This window comes from Procambarus clarkii, chromosome 94 (assembly GCF_040958095.1).
Source record: "Procambarus clarkii isolate CNS0578487 chromosome 94, FALCON_Pclarkii_2.0, whole genome shotgun sequence".
Lineage (NCBI taxonomy): Eukaryota > Metazoa > Arthropoda > Malacostraca > Decapoda > Cambaridae > Procambarus > Procambarus clarkii.
This window is the reverse complement of record NC_091243.1, coordinates 220,984-239,142: the sequence shown is the minus strand read 5'-3', so window position 1 is coordinate 239,142 and position 18,159 is coordinate 220,984. Positions and strand designations below refer to the sequence as shown.

The 18,159-nt window shown below is 44.8% G+C and overlaps 2 long non-coding RNA genes across 2 annotated transcripts in view; both read left to right on the top strand.

Annotated features, from left to right (window-relative positions):
* LOC138359925 (uncharacterized) overlaps positions 1–18,159 on the top strand; it is a 386,355-nt gene that overhangs the window by 215,577 nt on the left and 152,619 nt on the right. The window lies entirely within an intron of this gene.
* Positions 397–6,479, top strand: LOC123747266 (uncharacterized). Its single transcript, XR_011226158.1, has 2 exons — positions 397–594; positions 6,406–6,479. It is a non-coding gene; the product is annotated as an uncharacterized lncRNA (long non-coding RNA).

The window sequence follows — 18,159 nt, the reverse complement described above, 5'->3', positions numbered from 1 at the left end:
TGGTAAAACTCATCACGGTAAATAGGAACAGCCTCGTATAGGCCAATAGGCCTTCTGCAGGGACCTTAATTCTTATGTTCTTATATAACATAATGATGTTATATAAGAATATAAGGTTCAGGTTCATGATACAGGTTCAGGAGCTTGTACAACAATTGATTGAGAGCTGAGGGGCGGGACCAAATATCAAAATCAAAATCAGAATCAAAATGTTTATTCAGGTAAAGTACATACATACAAGGTGAGATACAAATTTTGATGGATTTATTGATAGAGCTAGTATATACAAAGCCTAAAGCAACTATTACGCAAAGCGTTTCGGGCAGAAATAGTCGAAGCTCAGCACCGTAAGCACAACTAGGTAAGTCCATTGGCATGACCATTAGGGTGTGCGCCATCTATATTTTGACAGCAGCCCTACACATTAACCCAGCGTTATTCTATATCCAATACATGAGTGTTATGGTCAGTTGCTAGTCTATATATGTTTCTGGACAAAGTAAGTGATGTGAGGCTTGTTGCGGGCCAAGATCGGTAGTAACTGTTTGAATTGTGTTGGAAGAGGATGTGTAGGCCAGTGTGGTAGACTAGCGGGTAAGTAGCGAGTCTTGTAGCTTTTTAAAGCGCGTCTTTGTAATTCATTTGTGCTAATAACCAATTTTAGGCTGTTTAGTTAGGTTTTGTTTGAGATTTATTTAATGGGTATCGCTAGTAATATAAAGGGGGGGGGGAGGGAAATTGTGTAAGAACATAAGAACAAATGCTCTTGTCTGCACAGAAAAAATAGATATTATTGCACTTACCGAAACGTGGATGAACGTAGAAAATAAGAACATAGAACAAAGGCAACTGCAGAAAGCCTGTTGGCCCATACGAGGCAGCTCCTATTTATAACCACCCAATCCCACTCATATACATGTCCAACCCATGCTTGAAACAATCGAGGGACCCCACCTCCACAATGATACGCGCAATTGGTTCCACAAATCAAAAACCCTGTTACTGAACCAGTATTTACCCAAGTCTTTCCTAAATCTAAACTTATCCAATTTATACCAATTGTTTCGTGTTCTGTCTTGTGTTGATACTTTTAATACCCTATTAATATTCCCTTTGTTATGTCCATTCGCCCACTTGTAAACCTCTATCATGTCACCCTTAACTCTTCGCCTTTCCAGTGAATGCAACTTAAGCTTTGTTAATCTTTCTTCATATGAAAGATTTCTAATTTGGGGAATTAACTTATTCATCCTACGCTGGACACGTTCAAGTGAATTTATATCCATTCTATAATATGGCGACCAAAACTGAACTGCATAATCTAAATGGGGCCTAACTAGAGCAAGATATAGCTTGAGAACCATACCAGGTGTCTTGTTACTAACGCTGCGATTAATAAATCCAAGTGCCCGATTTGCCTTATTACGAACATTTATGCATTGATCCTTTTGTTTTAAATTCTTACTAATCATAACTCCCAGATCCCTTTCGCAATCCGACTTCGCAATCTCAACACCATCTAGCTCGTATTTTGTAACTCTATCATCATTACCTAGCCTCAGAACTTTACATTTATCAACATTAAACTGCATTTGCCAATCCTTTGACCATTTCAAAACCCTATCTAGATCAACTTGAAGTAATAGTGAGTCCTCCTCCGAATTAATTTCCCTACCGATTTTCGTATCATCGGCAAATTTGCAAATGTTGCTACTCAAATCTGAATCTAAATCATTTATATATATTATAAACAACAGAGGGCCCAGGACAGAGCCCTGAGGTACTCCACTAACAACATTATCCCACTCTGACTTAACCCCATTTATACTAACTCTGTTTCCTTTGGAATAGCCATGCCCTAATCAAAGTTAATATAGCACCCCCAATACCATGAGCTTCTATTTTTTTAATCAGTCTTTCATGTGGCACTGTATCAAAAGCTTTGCTAAAGTCAAGGTACACATCACAATCCTTACCACTATCAACTGCCTCAACTATGCTAGAATAAAAAGATAACAAATTTGTTAAACATGAACGGCCATTTATAAAACCATGTTGCGACTCAATTATTAATTTATGTTTTTCAAGATGAAGACGAATTTTATTTGCTATTATAGATTAGAGTAACTTTCCCACAATAGACGTTAGGCTAATTGGTCGATAGTTAGATGCAAGTGATCTATCTCCTTTCTTAAAAACTGGTATCACATTAGCAACTTTCCAAAACTCTGGCACTCTGCCTGACTCTATTTATTTATTAAATATGGTTGACAGTGGGTCACAAAGCTCCTCTTTGCATTCTTTAAGCACCCTGGCAAACACTTCATCCGGCCCTGGGGATTTGTTTGGTTTGAGTTTTACTATTTATTTAAGAACATCCTCCCTGGTAACTGCAAAACTCGTCAACCTGTCCTCGTCCCCACCCACATAGACTTGTTCGGCTGAAGGCATATTATTAAGTTCCTCTTTAGTAAATACAGATACAAAATATTTATTAAAAATACTACTCATCTCTTCATCACTATCTGTTATTTGACCTGTCTCAGTTTTTAATGGACCTATCCTTTCCCTAGTCTTAGTACGATATAACTGAAAAAAAACCTTTAGGATTTGTCTTCGCTTGCCTTGCTATGCGAACTTCATATTTTCTTTTTGCTTTCCTTATCTCTTTTTTAACATTTCTAAACAGTTGTACGAATTCTTGTTCTAAAGTGGCCTCCCCATTTTTAATCCTTTTATACCAAGCTCTCTCTTTACCTATAAGGTTCTTCAAATTCTTTGTTATCCACTTTGGGTCATTAGTATTCGATCTATTCAATTTGTATGGTATACTACGTTCCTGTGCTTTGTTTAGAATATTCTTAAATAAGTTATATATTGAACCCACATCGAAATCCCCATTTAAGTCGCCTATCGCTGGGTTCATGTCTCGCTCCAAGACCGGCCCACACCCCATACCAAAGACTTTCCAATCAATTTGACTCAAAAAATTTCTTAGGCTATTAAAATCAGCTTTACGAAAATCTGGCACTTTAACAGAATTTTCTCCTACAGGTCTATTCCATTCTATGCTAAATCTGATTTCTTTGTGATCACTGTTCCCTAGCTCACTCCCTATTTCGATGTCATTAATTTGTTTCCTTGTTAGTTAACACTAAATCTAAAATATTATTTTCCCGTGTTGGTTCCTTAATGTGTTGCGTAAGAAAGCAATCGTCAATTAATTCTAGAAAATCTTCTGCTTCACAATTCCCTGTTTTGTTCAACCAATTTGTTCCACTAAAATTAAAGTCACCCATGACATAAATACTGTTAGATCTAGATGCTCTAGATATTTCATCCCATAGAGGCTTTGCTTCCATTCTGTCTAAATTTGGTGGCCTATATATAACTCCTATTATAATATTAGCTTTTTCGTTTAATTCTATCCAAATAGTTGCTGTGTGTGGCTCAGTTTTGATTCCCTCTTTGAGACTACATTTCAAATTGTCCCTAATATATATGGCTACTCCACCTCCTCGTCTAATATATCTATCTGTGTGAAATAGTTTAAATCCATTTATTTGATATTCAGCTAATAGTTCTCTATTTTCTACATTCATCCACGTTTCGTTAAGTGCAATAATATCTATTTTTTCTTTGCAGACAAGAGCATTTAATTCGTTAATTTTATTTCTTAGACTTCTACTGTTAGTGTAATATACCTAAGTGAATTGTTATTTTGAGGCCCTTCTCTTTCCCTGATCATTTTGCCAATTCCTTTCTCCCACAAACACATACTTTTATTACCTCCTTCCTCCAAATCAATTCCCATACCTCTATCTACTAACAATTTAAGCCCAAACAAACAGCACTAACCACTTCTTCCAACGAGTTCGCAACAGCAACAACCCCAGCCCTCGATAGATGCACCCCATCACGAGCATACATTTCATTTCTTCCATAGAAGTGTTCCCAGTTGTCTATGAAAGATATTGCATTTGATTTGCAATATCTTTCCAGCCGGCAATTGACACCAATTGCCCTCGACATCCATTCATTTCCCACTCCCTTTCTTGGAAGAATGCCACATACGATCGGGATTCCTCCCTTGCTCCTCACTAATTCAATGGCTGTCCTGAATCTCTGTATTAGTTCCTCCTAACTCGCCCAACATCATTACCCCCTGCACTAATACAAATAATGGGTTTGTTTCCATTTCTCATCATAATATCATTCATGTTTCCAGCAATATCACCAATTCCAGCTCCCGGATAGCAAACCCTTAATCTGTTCCCCCTATCTCTGGCACAAAACGTTCTGTCTAAATACCTCACCTGGGAATCTCCCACAACCAAAATTCGCTTCGGTACCGCCCTAACTTTCTGAGCAGCCTGAGGGGCCTGCACTTCGCCGTTCCTCGCTGCAGGCGCACTACAGCACTCGTCCTCCAACACGGCAAAGGAATTTGCCGTCCTTAGGGCGTCTGTAGGCGGCCTTGTCAAGGTCTTCTTAAGACCCCTGTCTTTCACTACTCTCCACGATGAGGTCTCGTCAACACTGGTCTTCTCCTTCGTTTCCTCTCGAAGTCTCAGCCGTCGTACCTCCTCCCGCAGGGAGTCCATCTCTGCTCTCAGAGCTCCAACCAAACTCACCAAATCATTAACTAATCCTTCCGTTATTGCAATAATAAAGTTACTCCAGAGCTCCAGCTGACACAGCCTCTCACTGTGACAGCACCTGACTCCAATTCCTTTTTTGCCAATTCCTTTCTCCCACAAACACGTACTTTTATTATCTCCTTCCTCCAAATCAATTCCCATACCTCTATCAGCTAACAGTTTAAACCCAAACAAACACCTCTAACCACTTCTTCCAACGAGTTCGCAACAGCAACAACCCCAGCTCTCGATAGATGCACCCCATCACGAGCATACATTCCATTTCTTCCATAGAAGTGTTCCCAGTTGTCTATGAAAGATATTGCATTTGATTTGCAATATCTTTCCAGCCGGCAATTGACACCAACTCCCTTTCTTGGAAGAATGCCACATATGATCGGGATTCCTCCCTTGCTCCTAACTAATTCAATGGCTGTCCTGAATCTCTGTATTAGTTCCTCACTCCTAACTCGCCCAACATCATTACCCCCTGCACTAATACAAATAATGGGTTTGTTTCCATTTCCTGTCATAATATCATTCATGTTTCCAACAATATCACCAATTCCAGCTCCCGGATAGCAAACCCTTAATATGTTCCCCCTATCTCTGGCACAAAACGTTCTGTCTAAATACCTCACCTGGGAATCTCCCACAACCAAAATTCGCTTCGATTCTCCCTTTTCCTTTCGAGCAGTTTGAGGGACCTGCGATTCAATGCTCCTCGTTACTTTGTCTTTGCCACCTCGTTGAACAACAGGTTCAACACAGCACTCCTCTAATACGTCAAATGCGTTAAAAGTCCTTAGGTGTAGGCTATTAGTTGTCGGTTTTGCCAAGGTCTTCTTAAGACCCCTGTCTTTCACAACTTGCCAAGACGAGGACTTCTTAATACTGGTCTCGTCAGTCCTTCTTAATGAGGTCCCGTCAACACTGGCCTCCTCCTTCGTTTCCTCCCGAAGTCGTAGCCGTCGTACCTCCTCCCGCAGGGAATCCATCTCTGCTCTCAGAGCTCCAACCAGACTCGCCAAATCTTTTACTAATCCTTCCATTATTGCAATAATAATGTTATTAGAATTGGAGCTCCAGCTAACACAACCTCTCACTGTGACTGCACCTGACTGAATGAATTGGGTATGAATGACCTGAGGGTATGAATTGGATAGTTTAGCTTTAGGAAAGACCTGGGTAAATACTAATTCGACAAAAGGGTTTTGGTTGAACAAATTAACGCGTAACAATGTGGAAGTGGGATCCCTAGATAAATCCACAAGGGCCGTGATGAGGATTGTAACCTGCGTCAAAGAGCATCACTCTGCTAGACTGAGCACATGGTAAAATCTTTTACCATGTCGTAGCTCAATCGATTAAGGCAGCGTTTGGGATGCTCTCGGACGCAAGTTAGAATCCTCGTCACGGCCCTTGTGGATTTGTTCATCTAATGCATCACGTTGTGATTTGTGATCCCTAGATAGTTTCAAGCGTAGGTAAATTGTTCAGTATAAGTGGGTGGATATAAGGAGCTGCATTGTATGGGCCAACAGCCCTTCTGAAGTTACCTTCATTCTTATGTTCTAACCTGCTTAGGCCTAGTTTTAATCGGAAGCTAATATGGCTATTAACTAGAAAGTTAATTAAAATATTTAAATAGTGAAAGCCAAAGTTGATAACAATGTATACTGTTGACTGAAGTTAAATAGGTGTTGCATCACCATACCAAAGCTTTAATCTTGGTAATCTAGTTTACAGCACTCCTTACTTATAGAACGACAGCTGAAACGGCTGAAACATCGGGAAGAAACGGAGGAGACCAATATTAACAAAACCTCGTAGTGGATAGTCGTTAAGGACAGGGGTCTTGAAGACCTTGACAAAGCTGCCTACAGACGCCCTAAGGACAGCAAATTCATATGCCGTGTTGGACGACAAGTGCTGTGGTGAGCCTGCAGTTCACTTGAAACGGAAATCGGCGAGGAGCGGCGAAGCGCAGACCCCTCAGGCTGCTCAGAAAGTAAAGGAGGTACCAACGCGAATTTTGGTTGTGGGAGATTCCCAGGTGAGGTATTTAGACAGAACGTTTTGTTCTGTCTGTTTGGCTTGTTTACAAGGTACAGTACAAGCTCTTGTACCTGGATTGGGTTTAAAGGAGTAGACTAGAGGAACTAGTATCCCACCACACAAACCGAAGGGCGAAGGAGGTGTAAGCACGAATCGACCAATGATTCCACTATAGATCTCCACCAAGTATGGAGCACAAATATGGCAGACTAAACCCCAGGGAGAATACATGCAGGTCCCCATTTACATTTTGATAATATGCCAAGGACCAACAGGGTTGCCAACTTCTCAATACCCGTTTAACCTTGACACTACTATCAGCCAGGTTCATTTGAGCAAGTCTCTAATGTATACCCCTTTCCTGCATCAGATAAGATTTATGCCCACAGGAGCTATAGCACCTTGGCAGACGATGGGGAAGAGATTGTGTGTGTGTCCGTGCACGAAATACGATCAGCCTGACAAGAGCAGAAAATTTTCAAAAGCCACTATTGCCATGTGGATCACATGTGTGTAGTATGCTAGCCTCCTCCCTTCACCACACATCAAGACTGCTCATGAGAGGGTTGAGTGCCATGTAAGTACAGTGGAGGAAAATGATCAAGGAAAATAATATACAGTAGTTTTATTGTAAAATTTCACACATATATACAGCTTATAAGTATAACCTCAACAGCACCTTCACTGAAAATTTGGACACTTTGGTCTATTATATACTGTATATAAATGGTCAACAAGCACACAAGTGCACGCACACACACACCCACACACACACGCACCCCATTAATCATTAAATTAGGTATTCACCTAATTTAGGTATCTGTATGGAGCTATACCCTACTTCCTAAAGCAGGAAAGTTGCAAATGCTTTGTTAAATATAACCAAGTAACTCTTGGGCTCTCAAAACATTAAGGAAAATTATAAATTCACTCATTCCCACACACCGCTCGTCCATATCACAGGCACACGTTTTCCTTCTCGCTTACACACACACACATTCATTCATCCTTCCCACATAAAATTGCAGAGACTGGTACATTCCCAGTCACTCCAGAGAAATACATTCCCACACACATTTCCCACAGTTTTCAGAGGAATTGACAGGGTGAACAAAAACTATTTAGCATGGGTGGAACACTAACACGGGGGGGGGGGGGAGGGTACACAGGTGGAAACTTAGTACCGAAACTTACCCAAATGAGCCACAAAGACTTTAGAAAGAATTTCAGTGTCAAGGTAGTTAACAGATCGAATGCATTAGGCAGTGATGCGCTGGAGGCTGACTCCATACACAGTTTCAAATGTAGTTATGATAGATCCCAGTAGGCTCAGGAATCTGGACACAATGTGTTTAACAGTTAAGAGGCAGGACCAAAGAGCCGAAGCAAGTATAACCCCTGCAAGCACAACTAGACAAGTACACTCCACAAAAACATGGTGGAAAGCATCGACTTAAATGAAGTTGTACCACAACAACCCAATAACAGCCACTTGTTTACTTAGTGGGCAAGCTTAGTAAATTCAAAGAGCAATCTTATTCCACCTCTATTGGAAGCTTCAGTAAATGAGATGTTAGCTCCAAATAGTTATCAAAACCAGCTGTCAAGTCCAGCAGGGAGTGCTAAATGGAAGGTACCTAAGTCGGGTAGATACTGTATATACGGTATATTACAAACATATCCCTTTCTGAACAAATCAACAAGGGCCGTGACGAGGATTCGAACCTGTGTCTGGGAGCATCCCAGACGCTGCCTTAATCGACTGAGCTACGACATGGTCAAGAGTTGAAACCGAAGTTCTGCTGAACTTGCTGGACCCTGCAGTGTATGGCAATACATAAACATCAAGAGGGTAACATTGTCAACATGTGCATGGCTGGCTAATGTTTGTGTAGCCTCCAAAAACCTGATCAGGAACCATTCAGGCTGTTTAACACTGTACCTTTGTGTTATCAATCACAGGACGAGTATGGGGTACAAACTACCTCTCAATAAAGAAGAGTGACGTGCTCTTGAGTATAGTACTATGGCAGCAAGATATGGAGAGGGGTCTCGGAAGGAGTTCTACTACCCAAGCCCGGCCCCCTCCCCGCTCAGCTCGTTGTCGCCGTGTGGGGGCTTAGTGGGCGGCTGCCGGAGTGTGATGCTCCTTAGGACAGTCCTCTGTCCTTTTCTAGCCTTGTGCTCCTGCTGCCGTCCTCTCCAATTCTGCTGGGCACCTTTTCCTTTTCCTTCTGTTTCGTTTTTCTCCCCCTCTTTTCCTATCTGCTTGCCGTTTCCTGCCGACCTTTTGCTCGTTCTGGTTCTTCCATGGACTTCTTCTATTTTTGACGCCCGGGTGCTTGAGGAGGCATACTCATGCACCCGTAGAACTGCAGTACCCGACGTCGAGAGCGAGGGGAACCTTTTATTGTCAATCCCCACTTCGTCACTGAACCCGATCTCGACGGACTGTCGGTTTCTTAAGGTGGCGTTTGTGGGGCGTATACTCACGACGCACCCCTAGGAGGCCCCGACAAGATCGGCGATAGCTTCTTGTTGGGTGTCCTGCCTCTAATTGTGGCTCCATGGTGGGTGTGGGGGCACATTCGTGAGTGAATTCTTCTTTTCGTCAAGATGATAACCCCTGTTTCGGCTGTTTCTGGCTTACCTTCTCAGGCTCGTGGGGTGGGCGACCAAGCCCCCGAGTCGGTCCGTATTGGAAGACTGGGCTCTGTAGCCTCCGCTGCATTGGGCCCCGACCTTGCTCCTCCTTTTGCCTCTCTGACTCCTTCCCCTGGCTCCCCTCCCTCTGTGGTTGGGTCGAGCCCCAAGCCCCCAGTGGTGACTACCTCGTCCCCTGGCGCGGCTCCTTCTCTAGTTGTAACTACTGCGCCTTTTAACCCCTCTCTCTCTGGGGGTTCTCACCGCCGTCCTCGTCACGGCCGCCCTCGCTCGATTCCTTCCAGTTCTGCTACCTATCAAGCCTTGTTTGGTCCCGCTTCGTGGGCCAAATATTTTGATCTCCTCCCTCTTGATTCTGCGCCTCCTGACGATTTCTCCCTTCATCGACATCTCATTGATTCCGTGGATGCCTCCATTACTTTCAACCCCACTCGTCTCGGTACGCGTGTCGTTGCTGCTCCTTCTCTGGATGCTGCTTCCCGCTTGGCTGTATTATCCTGCCTTGGCGAGACCCCCGTTCGGGTCTCGAAGAACGCTCAGTTGAATGCCAGTGTTGGCACTATTTTGCTCCCGTCCCATGTTGCAACCGGTGTTCGGGACCTGCGAGACTGCCACGACGATATTCCACATATCCTCGCTGCCCAGGGCCATTCCAGGGCTGCTCCAGGTGGACACGTTTACTCGTCCCCCTCGTGGTAGTCGCCGTCAACCCCTCCGGGTTGTGAAGATTACCTTTGATGGTAGGACCCTTCCACCCTCTGTCATTCTTGCTGGTGCCAGGTGCTCTGTCCAGGAGTACATTCCTTCTCCTCGGCTCTGCAACAAGTGCTGGAGGTTTGGGCATGGTGCCCTCCGCTGCTCCGGGACTGTCTCTCTCTGTCCTTTGTGTGGTGGCGAAGATCACTCTAAGTCGGAGTGCACTTCTCCCCAGGCTCGTTGCCTCAACTGCGGTGAGGCCCATCCTACCTTCTCCCGTGCGTGTGTCCATTACAAGCTTGAGGCAGCCGTCCTCAACCTGAAGCACCGGGAGCGTTTATCTTTTCCTGAGGCGAGGCGCCAGGTTCGCCGGCTCCCGCCTTATGCTAATATCTCTTACGCTCGCGTGTTGCGCTCTTCCTCTCCTCGTCCTTCCCGCCTTCCTCAGACTCACAACCGTTTCCGGGCCTTGGACCCTGATGCGCCCACTGTCCCCTCCTCTGTTCCTTTGGGTTCTCTCCCGAAGGATCCTCCTCCTGGTCCTCTGTCTGGGGTTCCCCTTCCTTCTACCCGGTCTGTCGTGTCTTCTGTGTCTTCTTCCTCGTCCCCCTCCGATCCTCCTTCCCATCCTCTTCCTCCATCTATCGGCTCTCCCCACCGCCTGTCGGTGCGGGCGGATGTCCATCGCTCTCCTAACGGCCGTCGTGTGTGCTCTCGTTCGGCTTCTCCTGTTGAGACACTGGAATCCGTTGCCCGGTACGTAGTTGCTGGGACACCGGTCTCTTTAAGTCAGAAGCGTAAGCCTGGCTCCTCTCCTTCCTCTTCCCCGGCGGGTAAGAAGGCTTCGCTTTCTTCCTCAGCTCCTCCTTCTGGCTCTGTTGCTCCTTCCCCTCCCGTTTCAGTGCTTGCGCCCCCTGTTCCTGCTATGGAGGTTTCTTTGGCCCCTGCTTCCCTTTCGGTTGCTGCTCTTGCTGGGGTGCGCTCCCCTCTTTCTACTCCCCCTCCTCCTGCTGCTGTCCTTGACGGCTCCTCTCCGTTGTCTCCTCCTCTTCCTCCTCCTCCTCCGGACCCTGCCCGCCCACCTCTGATCTGTTCTCCCGTTTCCTTCCCTCCGTCTTTGCTCAGTTTACCCATGCCCCCTAACCCTGACTTTGCGGACCCTGATCCCGACCCTGATATTCTTTAACGTGCTCTGTTGCTCTTTCGCCTTTGTTCCTTCCTTGTTCTCTGTTTTTGTCCTTTCTCTTCTCGTCGTTGTCCATTCTTCAATGGAACGTTCGAGTTTATTACGCCAATTTCCTCGAACTCCAACTCCTGATTTCGCGGTTTTTGCCCCTTTGTGTCTGTCTCCAGGAGCCAATGCTTGGTGCTCGTCCTAGTCGTTTTCGTGGCTGTTCCTTTCTCTCCCTCCCCCCCCCAGTCATTGCTGGGGCTTCTAATTCTTCTGCTCTCTTGATTCGGGCTGATGTTCCCTTTGTTCCTTTACTTCTTCCTTCGCCTCTCCATTGTTCGTATCTTTGTGGGGAAATGGTACACAGTTTGTTCCATTTATCTCCCCCCGAGTGTCCCGCTCTCTCTTCCTGATTTGAAACACCTCCTGGACTCCTTGCCGGAGCCTGTGCTCCTGCTGGGTGACTTCAATTGTCGTCATTCTCTTTGGGGTGACGTTCTGACGAATACCCGGGGACGCCTCCTTGAGCCGTTTCTCCTCTCTTCTTCCCTGTCTCTTCTGAATTCTGGTGAGCCCACTCATTTGGACTCTCGGACTCGCACCCTTTCTTGTCTTGATCTTTCTCTCTGCTCTTCTTCTCTTTACTTAGATTTCACGTGGCAGGTTCTTGATGACCTCCATGGAAGTGATCATTTCCCCATCCTTGTTTCCTTTTTCTCTTTTCGCCCTTCCCTCTCTTTCCCTAGGTGGCAGTTTGCTAAGGCAGACTGGACCCTATTTACCCTCAGTGCTGCTCTCCCTGACCTCTCCCTTCTGCCTCCCTCTCGCCCTCTCCTCCTTTTTCATGACACTGTCTTCAACGCTGCCCTCCGCTCTATTCCTCGCTCTTCCTCTCAGGGTCCACGGAAGTGCGTTCCCTGGTGGAAGGCGGCCTGTGCTCGGGCTGTTCGCTGTAAGCGTGCAGCCTGGAAGAGGCACCGCCGTAGGCAGACGACCGATTCTTTTCTTTTCTTTCGGAAGGCGAGTGCGGTGGCCCGTAGGGCCATCCGTACGGCTAAACGTGAATGTTGGGCATCTTATGTCTCAACAATTACGTCCGAGACCCCTCTGGCCCAGATCTGGAAGCGTATCCGCAAGATAGCGGGTAAGTTCGTTCCCGATGTTTCACCGGTCCTTCACCTCTATGATACTCTTGTGGCGGACCCGTTGCAGGTCGCTTCCGAACTGGGTTCCCACTTTTCTTCTGTTAGCTCTGGTCTTCATCTTCCCCAATCTTTCCTTCTTCGTAAATCTGTCCTTGAGTCTCGTCCTTTAGATTTCTGCACTCATCTTCAGCTTCCCTATAATGATCCCTTCTCTCTCTCTCTGAACTTCGTTCTGCCCTGGCCCTCTGCGGTTCTACGGCGGCGGGCTCCGATGGTATTCATTATGAGATGCTTCGCCATCTCCCGAGCACATCTCAGTATTTACTGAGTCTGTATAATCGGATCTGGGAGTCGTCGTCAGTCCCTGAGGACTGGCTCGATGCCGTTGTCCTCCCTGTTCGCAAACCGGGGTCTCTGGGTACTTCCCCTAAGGACTTTCGCCCTATTGCTCTCACAAGTTGTGTCTGCAAACTCTTTGAACGTATGGTTAACGTTCGTCTGATGTGGTTCCTGGAACACCATCACCTCCTCTCCCCTTCTCAATTTGGTTTCCGCAAGTGCCGCAGCACGACAGATGTCCTGGTGAACTTGGAGGTCTATATTCGTACTGCTTTTGCTGCGAAGACCTCCGTTGTTGCCGTCCTTTTTGACCTAGAAAAGGCTTACGACACCACTTGGCGTTATCATATCCTATCTCAACTTCATTCTTTTGGCCTTCGTGGACATCTCCCTCTCTTTCTCCGCAGCTTCCTCTCTCGTCGTTCCTTTCGGGTGCGCCTTGGTACCGCTCTCTCTCCCTCTTTTCAGCAATACGAAGGTGTGCCCCAGGGTAGTGTTCTGAGCACTACTCTTTTTCTTGTTGCCCTCAATGGTCTTCTTTCCTCTCTTCCTTCTGGTGTCTTCTCCGCTCTCTATGTCGATGATCTTACCCTTTGTTGTCAGGGTGATGATTCGCCTTTCCTTCAACGCCGGCTTCAACTTGCCATTGATGCCGTGTCGTCTTGGGCCACAGGTCATGGCTTCAAGTTCTCTACTTCTAAGACTTGTGCCATGACTTTTACGCGGAAACGGGTTGTTCTTCGTCCCTCTTTGTCACTTTATGGTCATCCCCTTGAATACAAAGATTCCGCGAAGCTTTTGGGGTTATTCCTTGACACTCGTTTGTCTTGGTCTCCCCATATCTCTTACCTCCGTGTTGAGTGCTCTAAGGCCCTTACCCTCCTTCGGGTCCTGTCCCATACTTCTTGGGGGGCAGATAGGCGCACTCTCCTTGCTTTACATTCCTCTCTCGTCCTGTCTAAGCTCGATTATGGTTGCCCTGCTTACTCGTCTGCTTCTCCTTCTACTCTTCGCCGTCTTGATGCTTTGCACCATACTGGGTTGCGTCTCAGTTCTGGTGCCTTTCGTTCGACTCCCATCCTTAGCTTGTATGTTGATACTGGCTTCCTGTCTCTCCAGGACCGCCGTGATCGCTACTGTCTTCGCTATCTTGCGCGGTCCTTGCAACATCCTTCCTCTCGCCTCTGTCGTGCTTTAACTTTTACCCCTCCTGCGGTTCCTGTTCCTCTTCACCACCTCCCTCTTTCTGTCCGGTTATCTCGCCTACAGGATTCTCTTTCCGTTCGTATTTCTGATGTTTCTCCTCGTGTTGTTCCTTCTTTGCCCCCGTGGAGGGTCCCTCTTCCGCGGTTTTGTACATCCTTGACCCGTATCACTAAAGCTTTTACCCCTCCTACGGTTCTAAAACGCCTTTTCCTTGAGCGCTTTTCTTCTCACTCCCGCTCCGTTACTGTCTTCACCGATGGGTCTAAGTCAGCGGACGGTGTTGGCTACTCTGTTGTTTTTCCTGATCGCACTTATATGTGTCGCTTGCCTCCGGAGACTAGCATCTTTACAGCGGAACTTTATGCTATTCTCTATGCTCTTCGTCTCCTGCTTTCTCGTTGTCAGTCTTCCTTTGTGGTTGTTGTTGACTCTCGTAGTGCCCTCATGGCTCTCGGGTGCTTTAATCCAGTTCATCCGGTAGTTGTCGAGATCCAGCATTGGCTGTTTCTCGTTCACAGTAAATTTAAGTCGGTTGAGTTTTGTTGGGTTCCCAGCCATATTGGCGTGTCTTTAAATGAGCGTGCGGATGCTGCCGCTAAGGAAGCTGTCCGCTCTTGTCCCATCTCTCGTAAAGGCATTCCGTATTCCGACTTTTACCCGGTTATCCATTTCTCAGTCCTTACCCGTTGGCAGGCTTCTTGGTTGTCTGTTACTGGTAACAAGCTACGTACTCTTAAATGTTGTGTTTCCTCGTGGCCGTCCTCCTTCCACCGTAACCGGCGGTGGGAAACAGCTCTAGCGAGGTTGCGTATTGGCCATACTCGCTTAACCCATGGTCACTTGATGGAGCACCGCCCTGCTCCTTATTGTCCTAGTTGCATTGTCCCTCTTACGGTCGTGCATGTCCTTCTTGAATGTCCTGACTTCCAGGACGAGCGTGTGTCTTGCTTTCCGACCGCCCCTCGCGGTCACCTGTCCCTCGATAGAATTCTTGGTGACTCGGATACTTTTGATATCGTTCGCCTTATGCGTTTTTGTTCTCGTATTGGCATCCTTGGTGATATTTAGCGCCCTCTGATTATTTTGCGTATTTGATGGTGCTACATAGCCTTCCCGGTTTGGTGCCTTCTTTTGATAATTACTTACTTACTTAATCTTATGTGACTGTCAATCAAGTCGATACAGCCTCCCACTGTCTACTCTGTACAGCAGCAGCAGAAGTGTAAAGAGCAAAAAGTACCACATTTAGAGCTATATACATCACAGATTTGCTCAAAGTCAATCACAAATTTACCCCTTTCTCAATTTCATCAGGTTGAAAAGCATTGGCTCTTGAGTAAGAAACAAAAAAGCTGTGTAATAGTGAAAAGATTTAACATTTTAAATAAAAAACTATATACAAGCTGTAAATATCTCTTTCATTCATTCATTATAGTACAGTATTACATGTATTATATAGCATCAAAGAAACAACCACACTGCAGCACAACCCTGAAATAATTCGTAACCAAAATAAAACAATTCATAATTACAGTATTTTAATTTAAATTGCCTAAATTATAAATCTTTGCGAAAATTACACAACTGTGCTCACCCACAGAAGCAGAGATCAATCAATAAACATTCAAATCATCAGAAACTTCTGAACATGGTCCCAATTTAGTACACACTAAAGTTCATTCAACGGACGTCTGTGCAACAAGAGGCTACAAGCCATCACCAAGCACTAAATGTCTTCAAGAGAACGTTTGATATAAAATTATAAATTACAAACCCTATATAGTACTGCAAGCCATCATGTGTATCAAGTAATGAAGGCTTATTTTAATGAATAAGAGACAATAAGCCTTAGATTTAATGTGCAAATCTTTTGAGCAAATTAGGTTTACAACTGTTACAATTTTAGGACTACAGAATTTGCCAATATTTTGTATATCCCACTAATTCATCAGAATAATGACCATTTCAATCTAAAAATTAATATTAAGAATTATTCCAATGCTTTTAACAGCATTTATAATTTTAAAGCCTTAACTTGCTTTAGGTTTGGGTGGTTTCAAAAATCCAATTTTTCGTAGATGTCTAACAATAAAAGGAGTGGCGGTAAGTGTTATAGCTATACGTGCTGGAGCAAACACCTTATGCACAGCATATGCCACTACAAATGTGGCAGCCCCTGCTGCTCTCACAGTGTTCAACTCTACGGCACTTCTACACTGTTAGCACTACCAGCTACTTCAGCGGCAACAGCCTCTGCCACGTCTCCCCGTTGAAGACTTTCTGTGGCTGCAACCTCGCCAAGAGCTTCCTCTGGTGCAGTTGCTATGGAGGCCGAAGTTTCACAACCCACAGCAGCAGCAGCTCCCTCGGTCACCCTTCCTATGTTGATGCCTAAACTCTTTATCAACCCCGTCATATCTACTCCACTGAAAATAAAGACAAAATAAATTAAATAAACAGATCCAATATTAAGGTCAAGACTAGTACAAACAGCTGCCACCCAGCCTAGCTCCACCGTTAACATGTTCTAACACAATAGATTTTGCACGAAAGGCAGACTAAGTCTATGCTTTGAAGTATGGAGTACAAGGAAAAAAATGGAGAAAATACTGTACATCAAGTATATTAAGAATTTTAATTCATTCTAAATTCTGCTGTTGTAGCCTGTCAGATAATATTACACACAATCTTGTACACAATGTATTTTATATAGCACTAAGCAGCAGTGTGCCAGTGGAACCACACTGAACCAACAACTCGGCTAACAGACTATTTTAAAGTAGATGGTGAACAAGTGGTTTTACTGATGCTATACATAGAATCTTTTTTTTTTTTTACCAATATCTTTACAAACTGAAATAAAATCAAATTCTTTAGCTTCACTTCATAACATTACACTAAAATTCAACCAATGTGTGTGTCACCCATAAGGATTCCTTTTACACAATGCCACATGTCATCAAAATGTATCAGGAAGAGCTCAAAAGTAGTACAGTACTGTACTCTGAGAAGCCTGAAGATAACTGTTCATGGTTTTAACTGAATGCATCGAGCCTGAACAAAGTCTTCTCATTCCAAGCATAAAACAAGAAGGAAATGCACAAAAGCATCTCCTGATAAAACAAGCCAAGACCAGAAAGCTAGTAAACGTACTTGCCTGAAAGTTTGAACAATGTACTAATGAAAAAACTAACCATCTAAAGAGGCACGAATCTGAATTGTCCACGACGAAGGACAGGCACGTTATCAAATGCCCAAGTGGGCATCAACAGCACACAGCAATGATTTGCTTTTTTAAAAAGGCTGCCAAGCTTCAAAGACAACTAGAAAAATCTAGCCAAAAATCAAGATGTAGCTCTACCAAAGCAATTATATATGATGCAATGGTGTTGAGCATAAATTGCTGAGCCATGTAAAGAAATAAAAATAAGGAACATGGGAGCTGGCACACACCGAAATCAGGAGCCAGGGCTGAACTGGCCATAAGAAAGTAAGGTTGTCCCTGGATGAAACCAAAGCTGAAGGTGGCTAACAAATTTTATTAATGGAGAAATAAAAAATTGAGGGGTAAAGCTAAGCCATAGTGGCACCACCAAGGTGCCATTATAGGATGTAGTAACAGTCAGAATAAGCCACTTGACCAGACAAGGCCATAAGAAAAAAATAAGCAAAGGAACAAATAATGTACTTAGAGAGAGAGAGAGAGAGAGACCTATGAAAACATACTCCCCTATAGTACTGTGAATCAATTTGGCCAAGAAACAACACTAGGATCAGAAAACTGCCCAGGAAGCCATAAGATACAGACACCCAAAATCCTAAGCGAGGAGAAAGACAAGGAAGGGAACCAAGTTGGGACACCAAGGAGGGCCAAGAGAAGAATCTGGAACAGAGAAAACTTAACGTGACACCCATTGGTACATAGTCAATCCAAGATGATGCACAGCACCGTCCTCATGGAATAGGGATACACAGACTGGGGCGCGCACACACTTGCATGCACAAATTTGCATGCACAAATTTGCAGTCTCGTTCAAATTCCAACAGATCCACACTGAATACTAAAGTCAAATGGTTACTAAAATAAGGTTTCTACCACCAACACAAGCCAAGATTCAAAAGAGGTCATCCAGTAATGCACACGACACGCAACAAATGGGAACAGAGGGGAGGACCAAATTATAAGAGGCCAGAAGAGAACCTATGTCCAGTGCCCAACACCACAATACTAGGGACATAG